This window comes from Euprymna scolopes, chromosome 1 (genome assembly GCF_053919585.1).
Source record: "Euprymna scolopes isolate OS-2025 chromosome 1, ASM5391958v1, whole genome shotgun sequence".
Taxonomy (NCBI): domain Eukaryota; kingdom Metazoa; phylum Mollusca; class Cephalopoda; order Sepiida; family Sepiolidae; genus Euprymna; species Euprymna scolopes.
The window spans coordinates 199,985,472-200,000,499 of NC_136482.1; positions in this window are offsets into that span (position 1 = coordinate 199,985,472).

The window sequence follows — 15,028 nt, forward strand, 5'->3', positions numbered from 1 at the left end:
AAAGTTTACAGTTACCCAAAGGTGCTGAGTTCAATCCTGAACGAAGGCAGTGAAAAGTACCATTCAAAACAGAGAATCAGCAACTATGTCCCAGAACCTAGCTGGAGTCCGAACACGGTACCCCCGTAATAATAATAAAGAGTTGGGTTCGATACTCCTAACAAACGGTTCCCCAGTTCGATACAAAACACCTGATGAGGGCCGGAGGGCAAAACGGCCGAAACGTTGTGACCATAACAACCAAGATGAGGAAGTCAGTCCGACAATCTCAATCAATTATAATCCATTGCGTATATATTCTATAAAATAGCTGATTTATTCACGTGCAATAAAAGAATTTGAAAATCGAGTTACAACGTGTTGCAATATGGAATAAATTTATGCACATTTGCACATTATATATATATAAATTATACGAGATATTTTCAATAAGTTTCCAGACTTATTTTTCTATGAGCACGTTTCATTGATAGTACGCACATAAAACTCTCGTCCCCTTAAAAGTAATCTCCTCCAGCTGCAATGCACTTGTTGTACCATTCTAACAACTTCTGTGATGCCTCATAGAAGTCCTCTTGCATATATCAATGACCCTCATCACAGCCTCTTTCATCTTAATTGTTTCATAACAACAGCCGCTAAGGTTTTCCTTGAGCTTAGGCAACAACCAAAAGTCACAGGGAGCAAGGTCTGGACTATAGGGAGGGTGAGGAACTATCTTGATGCCCATGACAACGTCTTTCTGATCTTCTCTCCGCATCCTTCGGACAAACTTTGCGCAAATCTTTCGCATCTTTAGTTCCTCACAAATAATTGTGTGTACAGTTCCCACACTGACATCAAACTGTGCGCTTATTGTCTCTATAGACATACGACAGTCTTTATCCATGAAATTCTTTATTTGGTCAATCAACTCTGGTGTTCTGACTTCCTTACTCCTACCATACCTCTTATCATCCCTCACAGACTCCCTGCCTTCCTTGATTCTTTTATGCCACTCAAAAACTGATGCTCAATTCATGCAAGATGGTCCAAAAGCAGTCTGAAGCATTCCATACGTTTCTGTGGCATTTTTTTTTCAAGTTTAAAACACAATTTTATTGCATATCGTTTTTATAAATTGTCCTCACGTCCAGATTGCATTTTTTTAAATTCACCAGCTGTGGCAATCAGGCTTTAGTAGGGTGTATTCCAATTCCTGCTGTAGCTGTTCATTTGAACTTGAAATCATAAAAATTATCCAGTCATCTCATAAGATGTATAGCAATAAGATATTGAATTTTCAAAAGTCTATGACAATTTTAAATGTGTGTACTACAAAAGTCTGGAAACTTATTGGAGGTGCCTCATACTTTTATTTATATAGGATGTTTTCAGAGGCGGATAACTCAATTTTCTTTAATTGCAGATTTGGCAATTATCAGTTGTTTGGAGTTCAGCTTTGTTTGGCAATCTATCAGGTAGTTTCAACAGAACGAAGCCACATGCCACACAGCGCCCAATGCAATCAAGTTTTGAAGAACAAAAAATTTCATGAAATGAACCTGTTAACTTGCCACCTCGTTGGTGCAAGTTAACCCCATTAGATTATTTTCTTGGAGACTATGATAAACCAGATACAATAGACCACTTGGAAGAGAGCCAAAATTTTATGTTTACTTAGGAGCCACCACTTATCAAGGCCCGAAGCCACTCAAGTATAAGGGTTAATGAATGTAAGGTGGTGTAAATTCGGTAGAACAACCGAATTTAATGCAAAATTTGTAAAAATTGGAATTTTAGGTGATGGGGAAGGGGGGGAGGGTTAGCATGTGTCCGAAATTGTATTTAAATTAAAAATTAATCTTTCGAATAAATTACATGCCTGTATAATAAAAATATTTTTCACTGATTTATTTTAAGATTCGTCATGTCTAAAAAAAAAATTTAAAAAAACTTTTACAAGCATATCAAATTGTTTCGATCATAATTTTAATACGCTAAAATCTTGTCATATTTTTTGTCATTTCAAACAAGTCACAGGACTACTTATTTGTGAGCGGTTACTATTTGAGACCAGATTTGCAGGGATACGGTTTATGGAGTTGAGCAGTGAGATGTCTGTCCACTTTACACTTGAATTTCTGCATGTCAGTACAGTCAGGGAAGCAAGGGCTCGGGAGGGAATTTCAAAGTGTAGCAGTGCGAGGGGAAAAAGCTATTCGAGTCAAAGGTTTTATGGCATCAACAGTGCTTGTTGGGTTTGTCGAGCGTCGGGTTATTGTTGTCGAGCGGGTATTAGTGCTCTGAGTTCGTTAGAGCACTTGCCATTCATATTGTATTAAATTCTGGTCTAAAATCCAGAAAATAATTTTGGACCCCATCTAGGCAGGAGAGGTTACTCTTAGGAGTTCCTCCCCAAATGCGACAACATTACTCAATCTTGTGTCATATTGGACTCTTGTACAAGGATAACATCGGGAGTGAGATATTTTCTGGGGTGGTAGAATCGTCCTTCCATTTTTCTAGTGATTTTCTCAACGGATCTGATGTAGGCCTTTCATTTCAGGTTGGGGGTAAAGGTCAGTTCAGTTTGTCAAAGCAAAATGCTTCCTCAAGATAAGAGCCGTTCATTTTTATAGTGGCCAAGTGAGGATTTGAGCGTTCGTGGTGAAAAAGACAGAACTTTTGTTTTGGATGCATCAAAAATGCCATTTTTTTTACTAATTGTACAACACACTCCAAGTGAGAGGAGAGAGAATCAAAAAGGTCATTGCTGCAGATGGTAGTATTGTCTGTATAGATGTCGACGAAATATCTGAGAATGTGATTTGAGAGATTGTTGAATTTCGCCCATCAACAACTACTTTAACAAACTTATTGGAGAGAAAGGATTTGATGGTTAAGAGTGTGGCACTATTTCTCAGTGCCACGGTTTCTAACACACTCTACAGCATGGCCGAGTGGTGATTTGGCCATGGGCGTAGAGATACAAAGAAATGCCTTCCCATAATTCCCTTTCTAGTTCTGTCTCGTTCTGCACGGACCATCATGAGGTGAGCACACACAATTCTGTCTCTCCGTAAACGAGGGGAGAAGCATCCCCTCCCTCAACATAAGTTAGTTTAGTTTATGTAAATTGTAAAAGTTTTTGTAATATATATTGTATCCATAATGTAAAATAAAATAGTTATGTTTCATATATATTACAATTGTGTCGCGTGTCATTTTTTTGTGTCTGCCATAAATGCCTTCATTGAAACAACAAAGCAGTCCGGAGGACGAAGAAAGAAAATTCCAACCAGAATGCCACCAGGGTGAAGAAGTCATCTTAAGAGAAAGGAGCCACACAGCACATCCAATATCTCAGGTATACTTTTCTTCTTACACAGACCCTAATGACGGCCATCTTCATATCTTCATGAGATCACTCCTAAGACATTTAGTATAACACATCTGTTGGTCGTACACCTGCATGAATATAATTACACGTAATAGTTAACTAAAGATGATCATCCCATAAAAAAAAACGAAAAAACTAATAGGGAATTAATTAAAATGAATGTTTAAAAAAATATGCAAATTAGATCTTTTGCAGATGAATGCAATTCAACGACTCATATATTTTTAAATAAGTAGAAAAAAGACTTGCCTTTTTTCCTATTAGTCTTGGCCTTTGAGCCAGAATTAAAGTGTAGTAGGCCACCTGGCTTTCTTGTTCAGGATCAAAGTGTAGCATCTGTTCCGGCAGATACTGCACTTAAGATAATTTGTACCAGTCAATGGAGGGGAAACCCTCTATACTGGGACAATTATTATTTTTGGTAACCAGAGTGACCCCTTTTAGGGGAGCTGGTTTTTACCTCACATTAAAAACGGCCTTGTGCCTAATTTGCTCAGTGGGGGAGCAAATAAATACCATCTGTTCCGGCAGATACTGCAAGCAAAAACCATATATAAGACCTTGGTCAATGTAGGGGCAACCCTTCATACCAATTGTCACTATCCAGCTCCCCTACTCCCCGGGAAGTTGGTCCCCATTTCCCCTTCACTCCTCACTTTAAAAATCGGCCTTGTGCCTAATTTGCTCGGTGGGGGAGCAAATAAATACCTCAAAGTGTAGTATCTGTCCATCCAACATACGTACCTTTGAAAGATCCCACCACTTGGTCTCTGATTAAGTTTAAGGCGCTTTTGACTTTTTTCACATTTTTTTAACTTTTTGCATTTTGGACCGACCCCCTTTTTGGGAAGTCAGTATTTCAGGACCGACCCCATTATGTGTGGTAGTCAGGACCCAAAAACTGAACCTTTTTTTTTTTATCTTTGCTCCCCTCGAAGCAGAGATGGTCTAATCTCTCCCCACTTAATTTGCTTAGCAGCACTCTGACCTGCTAAGTCTTCCTTTGCTGCTCCCCTCTAACAGGGGATCGAGGCATCTTTCTAGCTTCTGTTTTGGGTTTTTGGGATCATTTTACTTACTTTCTTCATTTCCACTCCACTTTCGGGGCAGAAATGTTGGAACCCTCCTCTTAATTGCTCAGCAGCACTCACTGCGACTTCCTTCTCTGCTCTTCCCCTCATGGGGTATCCGATTTGCTAATCCGCAATTGGAAATCAAACACACTTTCTTGCTTACGATCCTACTCCCCCCATTTCTCTTATCTTCCACCCCCCCCCCACTGTTACACTTTGGTCTATGTCATTGGGTCAGGCGCACGTCTGCTGACTTTAAGGATTCCGGCCAAGAAGAGCCCACAACCTACCGAGCAAGACTCCGCTCCCCAGGAAGAAGACTCCTCAAAAAGGGGAGCCACACCTACCAAACCAGAGGAGGCTGAGAATGGCAGCGCAGGGCTATTACTGGTAATGCTGTCTCTCCAGGACAACTCCCCTGAGAAGGGAGCAGATAAGGACGATGATGCTTTGGACATTCGAGGTGGACCATAGCCGGTGACACCTCAAGCTCCTCACTCCCCAGCACCACTGCCTAAATACACCACTCCTGCTTCCCAAGAGGCCAGCTACCCCACGTTAAAGGGGGAAGAAGATGGTGACATCGCCAAGAGAACAGAGGATCTCATAAACGCCACCATCGCATCCATTCTTTAGTATTCTTTAGGGAAACCAAGCAGGAGGAAAGACCATCAGCAAGCGCTCCCCAAGAGGGTAACAACCCAAGAAAGGGAGCTATAGACAAGAAAGAAGGAACAAAGGTGGAAAAAGGGCTACAGCTGTCAGGATTGGATGCAACAACATCCCAACCAGCATCACCATCCACAGCGCCCTCAGATACCAGTCCCCTATAAGGGGAGGCACCACCGGCTCCAAAATTACCAAGACAAGAAAAACCAACAGTCACACTTTACACCAGGAAGGGTGGACTGAAAACCCCGCAATCTCTGCCAAGGAAAAAGAAAGGGGAGATCCAGAGAGCAGGGTATAGCCAGAAGCAGAATGGCCAGCCCTGAAGCCAAATTCTTCCTCGGACAAATCACCATGCCCTGAAAAAGCTAAATGTCAACAACAACAGAAGACAATGCCAGCAGCCACTTGACCAGGACCAATAAGGATGAGGGAGCAATATGTGGTCCCCAAGAACAAGACCAACTGACGCCAGAGGGATATAGAGAACTCTTTAACTCCACCTATAAATCTGCAGGAGAAGCTATGCTATGTGGGAGGTATTGCTCCCCAGTCAAGAAGAAGCTGAAAAGCTGTCCAGATTTGAGCACTGCTGGAAGAACATAAAACTCCAGCCGGAATATCTGAGCTGCAGAAGAACCAACATCTCGGTATTGAACGTCTCTTGCTACATGGAAGCCAAACAGCTTGGGGCAATCCTCAGCCGATACGGAGATGTGTAAGCAGTAATCCCAGGGCACAAACAATGCTCACTGGGGAGGATGTGCATTTAACAAATTTCCGGCCATGTTAAAGTTCAGGCAATGGATGCTGTCCATAATAATGGAGGGCAGGAGACCCCACTGCTAGCACTGTCAACAGCAGGGGCACATGGCCAAGGACTATCCAAAAAGACACCTGTCCAAAGTCTCCACCAAACCACCAGGGAAGGCGCCCACCACAACTCCAGTCACAGCTCCAGCTGCAGCTCCCACTGCGACCCAGACCGCCTCAGCAGCATCGACTGGATGGTCGATGGTCACTAGGAAGGGTAAACATACCCAACAACCGTCCCAAGAATTAGTGACCAAAGACCAGCCAGAAAACATGCGAGAGCCGCAGGCCCTCATCACAATTATGGAGACACAGGCGCCTGCTTCCTTGAACAAAAGGAAATTACAAGAGTCCGAGGAGGAAGTTGTGTCTGAAGACGACACTCCAACAACATCCACCACAACAACAGTAGTGAAACAAGAAGACAAGGAGGAGGAAGAGTAAAAAGACGTGAACCCTCAATCCCCACCGTCAAAGGCACTACATGAATCGCCCAGGCTGAACCTTCTGCACACTCAACCCCCAATCAGCCAGAGCACCCCACCTCTCCCACCCAAAATCCTGCCGTTACTCTTCACAGGCCACAAAAGCATAACCCAACACTCCTTCTGTGAATATCACTACACAGGAGACACCAGCACCCACACAACCGGGCTGCACAGAGTGGATTAAAAAACTTCCCTTCCTGCAAGGAAGCAGGATATGCGAAACAGACCTACTGCAAACAACACCTGAACTGAAAGGCAAGCAGAAGGTCCATTACAACCAATTGAGGAACTTTCTCTATGTCGATGGCAACAATGTCACTGAACCCACATGTTTCCCAGATGCCCCCATATTGACTACCTTTGTAAGGGTCAATAAAGACTCAAGGACTAAAGCTCACTGGAACATGTTGGAGGTAGCGAAGGATGCGATCTAGGCTAGCAGCTGGTGGATATGGAGCATCCCTCTGTCAAGAAAATTCAAGTGAAGTATAAAGGTAGGGTCCCAATTTATGTACATCCCTCTCTTTATAGGACACTAAAACTAACGTTTCCCTTGGACATGGGAGGCATGGCCAGAGATGGACAAATTTCGTCCGAACTGCTCACGGGCAGTCTTGGCCAGGCCTGCTACATCCTCACTGCCGGGGACTTCAAACCCGTGTGTGACACTGGTTGTTTGATCATGTCTTTGAACCTGGCCACATTGAATGTGAGAGGCATCAGATGTCGAAGCAAAGCCTCAAGCATGCTGAGAGATCTGGTGTTGCTCAAGGTAGATATTGCAGCTATTCAAGAGACCCACTTTGTTTCAGATGGCGATTGTCAGGTGCTGGTAAACGACTTTGATGTTTACTCAGCATATGGCAATGCCTATAGTAGTGGAATCTCCTTGCTAGTGAGGCGCACCCTGTCAGTGTCGGTGACTGTTGTTCATGCGGACAGGGACAGGTGGGCGATTATCGTTGATGTTGCTGCTGATAGCTGTGTGTTTTGGATTGTCGCAGTGTATGCGCCCAATTCTGCGGTAGAGAGGGTTGGTCACCACGTCAATGTCTGTGCAGCTAAACACAAACACGGTGACGTCATCAGTGAACGTGAAAACCCTGGCTCTAATGCCATCAGGCAAGACTGGTATGGCCGTCTCGTCCCTTAACTTGCGAAGGAGGGGTTCCAATGGCAGGACGTAAAGCAGAGGCGACAGCGGACAGCCCTAATACACTGACCTGGAGACGGCAAATGACTGTTACTTACTGTTGATCTGCACCGCTACCGTCTGCCTGTGGTACAGAACAAAGACCCACTTGCAAAATCTGTATTAAAACCGGTGGCCTCTAAAACAGGTTCCAGGAACCGAGGGTCAACCCTATCGAAAGCCTTGGACTGATCCAAACTGATCAGTGCGGTCTCTGTGTCGTCTTCTATTCCCTCTATGATTGTGCGGGTCAAATACAGATTGTCTTGAATCGATTTCCCCTTCACAGCAAAACTCTGGTCCGGTTCGATCAAGTCAGTGATGACAACCTGCAAGTGATTCGCAAGAACTTTTGCCAAAATCTTTAACTCTGTGTTTAGCAGAGTCAAGGGCCTAAAATCATCTAAATTTTCCACCCCACCATGCGGTTTACCTTTCCTCATCAATGTGATCACTCCCTTGGTCACCTGTCCAGCGATGGAGCCCTCAGCAAACCAGGTGTTGAACACATCCTTAAGAATAGGGACCAACATGGCCGACAGCCTCAAGCAGAATTCATAAGGTAGACCATCAAGCTCCGGGGATTTGTTGTGGCAGACCGGCTTCAACACCGTAATGATCTCATGTTCCGTAACAAGACCATCACAGCTAGCTGCTCGACACTTCCATGAGGCGGGGCGAGTCGACCAAATAGCTGCCAAACTCTTCGACCCCGAGTCTGGGTAGTTGGGTGAAGCACTCCGATAGATGCTCCTGAAACTCTTTGCAGATCTCCTGCATCAATACTAGAGTGTGTCCTTCCAAGTTATTTACTCTTCGAATGTACCTGAATCATGAATTAAAGCAGCCTTACGCTCAACAGCATCAACGTTAACGGCTTCGTTCAAGACTTTCATTAACCTAGCCCTATCTGACCTTCATACCACTCGCTAGTCAAGCGGTTGAGGTCTTCTGTAGCTAGGTGTGTTCCCCCATTTTGTATTTTGGTATTAGAGAACCTTTGAGTTTGCCAAACCCATGCTCCATTTTTTTTTTATACCCGGTCTTCCCCCATTTGGAGGTCACCCCCCCACCCCCCACCCTCTAAAGAATTTTTTTTTTCCCAAAGTCCTATAGAAAAAAAAAACCCTAATCCCAACTGTTCCCCAGAAAACAGTGGACGATGTACCCCTTTGATCAAGGTCGGGAAGGACCATACTAACACACCCCACTAGGCATTATGTTTTTCTACCTTCACGGACATTATATTTAGCTTCCCCGCCCCACAAATTTTATATGTATACATATATATATATATATAATATATATATATATATATATATATGTATACATACCAAATTTAAAGACTTTTTCTTAATGAATTGAACTTCCACACACAGAAAAAAAAATTTCTTTGAAACCGAACAAACTATATGAACGAGATCAAAGTGTAGTATCTGTTCTGATGTTTCACTTATATTAAATTAATTGGTCAATGTAGGGGAAACCCTTCATAGTAAGATAATTACTTTTTGGGGGGGATACTGCCAGAGTGCCCCTTTTTGCCCTTGTTTTAGGGCTTTCGTGGTGAAGCAAATAAATCCTTAAATAGAAAAAAAAGGTTTTTAATATGAATATCAATATGAATATCAATATGAATATCAATACACAAACAAAAATAAATTTATAGGAGTATTGATAGATTATTTATAATAAACGATTCCCATATTGTATTAAATTCTATACTAGGTCTACTTTCGAATTGGTTATTTTCATGAATATTTCCTGCTCCTTTGAGTCATCTTACTCTCCCCCGTTCTCCTTTGTATATAATTTTTACTTTGTCCCATAATGGAAGATGGTTACCCTTTTTCCTCCAGATATTGTCAGCCATATCCAATTTTTTAATCTCTTCCCAATGTTCTTCTAACTTTACTTCTAGTGGACGACATATCTCATCTTCATAAACTTTTTCACATTTACATGGGATCTCATATACACAGTTCTAAATCATGATTGTTTTCTGTTGGGGGCTTGACTTGCACAACCAGTTTCTAGAGAGTGAATCGCTCCTGAATATCATGTCCTAATGTCACATGGATTACATATTCTTTAAAGTTTTTTCTAACAAGCCCTTAGTTTTCAAATGATATCCTTTGGTATTTGGTCTTATTTTTTTTTACATAGGCATCACCACTTATCAAGGCCAAGAGGCCACTCGAGGATAAGGGTTAAAGAGTATACAGTAGAAATTGGACAATATAGTAACCGTTAGTAATGGAGATTCAGTAAATAACTTATATGGAACGGCTCATCAGAAACTTGTTTACATTAGACTTGAAGACAACCATATTGTAGTCAGCTGGAAAGCAGGAAAATGGAAGACAATTCCACAGGCGTGCAGTTCTGAGAAAGAAGCTTTTCTCATGGAATCTACGTTTAGGTTTAGGCACAGATAAAGAGTGGGGAAAATTATTGATAGTGTTTTCTGCTAGACGGGTGTTTCTTGTGAAAGTTTGACGAGTGGGGACCATAGAATGAAAATAACGATAAAGCAGACAAATTCGCAACATCTCTTCTGTGAGAAAGAGGTTGCAGGGAAGAGAAAAGGACATCCCCCACAAGGCTATGAAGTCTATTTTGAACTCTATCAAGGCAAGATAAGTCCTTTCTAGCAGCTCCTGCCCAGATGTGGTAACAGTATTCCATCCTTGGACGTACCTGGCTCTTATATAGATAGAGAATTACATCAGCAGTGAGATATCTACTGGATCGATAGAAGGATCCCATTTTTCCAGCAGCCTTGGCAGCGGATTTAATGTATGTATTCCATTTAAGATCAGGAGTAAAGGTCAAGCCCAGAAGCTTGTCAAAACATGAGGCCTCCCCAAGATGAGAGCCATTTGTTTCAATTGATGCCAGATAGGGATCAGAGCGTTTATGATGTAAAGATAAAACCCTGGTTTTAGATGCATTAAAAGTAACAAGCCACCTCTTTCCCCATTGTACCACTTGCTCAAGATCAGAGGAGAGAGAATCAGAGAGAACTTGGTCGTTTACGGTTTTAGATGTGCTACCATAGATAGTAGTGCCATCAGCATAAATGTCTACGAATGATGTAAGGATGTGATTTGGAAGATCGTTAATATAGATCAGGAAGAGAGTTGGGCCCAGGATGGACCCCTGAGGGACACCAGCATTAATACTAAGAGCTTCTGATTTCTCCCCATCAACCACTACTCTTATGAACATAGAAAAAAATGATTTAATAATTGAGAAGACATTTCCAGCTATACCGTAGCTGGAGATCTTGTGGTCTTTGGAGCTGATGTCATGCTTTCTGGATAATTGTTTCGGTGGAGGGTTTCTCTCAGACTGTCCATCTCCTCTGGATATACATTGCTGTTACTACATATTGCTTTTGCTTGGTACTGTAGGCAACAGACGATTCCTTTCTTTACATTGTGTGGATTGTGGGAGTTGAAGTCCAGTGAAAGCAAAAACCGTTGATGAATAATGTGTTATGTTCTTTTTTCATCGTTATGAATAGATCGAGTTCACGTGTTTGAACACCTTGCTGGTAGAGTCTGAATGTGTCATCCACATATCACAACCACATTGTTGGCTTTAATGGTGTCAATCTTTAATGGTGATCCTATCGCCAGACTTTCTGCCGATGTCTGATCCGATTACAAAGTATGTAGTTTCAACACAAAAGCTCAAGTTAAGTTTAATCAAATATTTTTTTTTATTAAAATAGTTGTGGTCTCCTTAATGACTAGACCAACCTCCCGATGTCAAAATTCACGAGAACCGTTTGTTTTCCATCTCACAAAAGATAAAAAAAAATAAAAATAAAAATAAAAACTTAATATTCACCAAAAATATTTCCTGGAGAAAAAAGGAAAAAAAAAAACAATCAAATCAAAATGATTCAACAATTTTATTGATTAAAAAGAAAGAAAAAAAATTCATTTAATATGAAACAGAGTAAAAAAAAAATACAGTAAATTTTTATGTTGTATGTACTTGTTATGAAATGAAAATGTCATATTCCAAAATTCACATAAATTCATCAAGTATTTTTTTATTATTAAGAAAATCATTTCTACGATTTTTAAAAATTTTAATAGTAAATCATATCCATTACAAGGCTGATTTTGATCTCGATAGTTCGAATTAGGTTGTCCCTCCCCTTTTTTATAAAACATAGCAGATCAAAAAATAGTGTCTCACTTCATAAAAAAAGAACCACTTGATCAATTTATGTGATTTTTGGAATATGACATCTTCATTTGTGTGACCAGTACGTACATCATAAAGATTTTTCTGTATTTTTTTAAATTAAGTCGATTTCTAAATAAGAAGCAAATTTTTAAGATAAAAATTGATTGTATTATTCAAACTATTCTCGTGTTGTCACAACATTTCAGCCGATGCACTCATCGGCCTTCTTTGGATACTTTTATTTTTGTTTCAGTTGTGAACCCATAATGAATTATTCAAAGTGAACCTTTTATTTCCAGTCAGCTATGACCAGATCCACAAATTCATGGCATGACAATGGCGGTTGTAGGTTCAATACTTAATTATTTTTATTATGGGCAGTAATTAGAAATAACATAAAAATTAACACTTCTATTCAGTAGCTGGTTGATAGAATGAGAATAATCTAATTCTATGAGTTTTTTTTTTTTAATTCTAAATACGTTCACAAATTAAAAAAATAAGTCTTGAATATTGCATGGTTGAAATGTTATGAATTAAATTTCAGAATTATAAGCAGAATAATACATCATCATCATCATTTGGTTTAATGCCAGTTTTGACATGTGGTGAACAGCTTTTAGAATATTAAATTCCAAACCAAAAAATAATGAAGTATAAAATAATTTGATGAATGAAATTATTAATTATTGAAACTAAAAAATTTGAATTGAAATTTTATTTAAAAAAGAAAAAAAAAACAGAAGAGAAGAAATACTCCTCTGTAGGAATGGTTTTAATATTTGCAATAATATTGTGTCATTCAGGAGTTATTAAAGCTAAAAAAAAAATTGAAGCTTTATAAAAACAAAGAATAAAAAAAACACTGGAGAAACAGAAAAAAAAGGAATGTTTTAAATATTGCATAATTTATGTCTAATGAATTTGTCTACAGCAATTCGTCCACGAAGATTCACCTATAAATTAACGTTTTATATAAATTATAAAGATAAATAAAATGATATTTAGTTCAGAAAAAAAAAATATGCTCGTATATATGTTCAGCTAAAACTTGAAAATACACAACAAACACCCACAGTTTTTATTCTTATTTTTTTAATCATTGTAAACCCGAATGTATAATATACATACAGATCAATAATATTTTTTCGATCACTTGTAGAAGAGATGAAATATGGAATGTTTTAAAAGAAGTAAATATTAAATATTCAATTAAAATGAAAGAATAATTAGTCAATTTAATGAAATTAAACGTAAAATATTAAAAAAAAGGGTTTCCTCCCAACCGACAGAATCAAGTATGCGATAGTACAATAGTGTTTCTAAAACTCATTTCATTGTTTGTTGTTCAGAAATGAAAGCAAAAGTTTTGTAATATTTGTCCAATTTATGAAAAAGAAAAAAAAGAAAATTTGTTCTCGAAAGATAATTAGTTTGTTTTTTTTATTTTGTAATAAATTTATCGCCACAGTCTAGAAGGATCTATCATTCAATGACCGAGGATAGAAAAGTTTAAGTATAAAACAGATACGACGCTTTATTGTTAATTCTATTATGAAATGAAAACCAACAAGAAAAACAGCAGAATAGAAACTCAATTTTATCTTGAAAAACAAAAAATATTTTTTTTACTTGGAAATGTTTTTTTTTGTTGTTGCTTTGATTGTTTACAAATATTGTTGAAAGAATTTTTTCATGGTAAAATTTTCCCAGTTTTATGATTCAGTATTTCAAGAAACAGGTCAAGTAGGGCCATGTATGTTGATAGAAAAAAGGAAATGAATCTAATTTGAGAGAACTTAAATGCCTACTAAACACTATTCTTGAGTATCTAATGTCTCTGTACAGTGGAAGAGTATTGTATTCAAATTCGTTTTTATTTATAGTTTTGCTGGTTAAAATATAATTCATTTATTAACAGAAAGTGCTAAAGTGAAATAATGTTTTTTTTTGTTGTTATTGTTTTTTAAATGAAGTATTTTGGAATGGAAATCAGTAAAATATTGTTTAAGTAAAAGTTACTTCTGATGAGCCTAAAAATCAAAGTAAGACGCCATTTTGAAAATGAAAAATTCGGAAATATATCAAACAATCCTGAATAAGGATTAAAAGTATTATTAATAGCCAATTTTGATATTCACATATTCTTTGAATAAATTCAATATGCAAGTTAGAATGTTTAATAAATGTGAGGAAACATTTATTATTTTTTTATTTAGTGCTAATATGTCGCAATTAGTCAGAGGATTAATGGATGGCGAATGAAACTGGTTGCTACCTGCTTTATGGGACTACATATAAAACCCTAACCTGCTTTATGGGACTACATATTAAACCCTAACCTGCTTTATGGGACTACATATTAAACCCTAACCTGCTTTATGGGACTACATATTAAACCCTAACCTGCTTTATGGGACTACATATTAAACCCTAACCTGCTTTATGGGACTACATATTAAACCCTAACCTGCTTTATGGGACTACATATTAAACCCTAACCTGCTTTATGGGACTACATATAAAACCCTAACCTGCTTTATGGGACTACATATTAAACCCTAACCTGCTTTATGGGACTACATATTAAACCCTAACCTGCTTTATGGGACTACATATTAAACCCTAACCTGCTTTATGGGACTACATATTAAACCCTAACCTGCTTTATAGGACTACATACTAAACCCTAACCTGCTTTATGGGACTACATATTAAACCCTAACCTGCTTTATGGGACTACATATTAAACCCTAACCTGCTTTATGGAACTACATATTAAACCCTAACCTGCTTTATGGGACTACATATTAAACCCTAACCTGCTTTATGGAACTACATATTTGAGAGAAACAGTTTGTTCAGAATAAATGTAATAATTTTAAATGGGAATGAAATGTAAGCATAGTTTCATAAACACACCTTAGAAAGTGCTGTAAGTGCTATTGAAACTATGGGTGCAGAAAAAAAATCAACTTTATTTTATTAATATAGTAATGTGATAGATTCTATTAAAACATTTAGAACCAAAAGACAAATTAGTGTAGACAAATTGTTGTAGATGAATGTACTTAGTCAGTTTTTTAAGGCAAGTCCAGTATTTATAACAGCAATCGTATGTTGTTTTAAGTGGATAACAAATACATATAACCTGAATACATAATAATAATAAAAATAAAACTTGTTTATTATATATATATATATA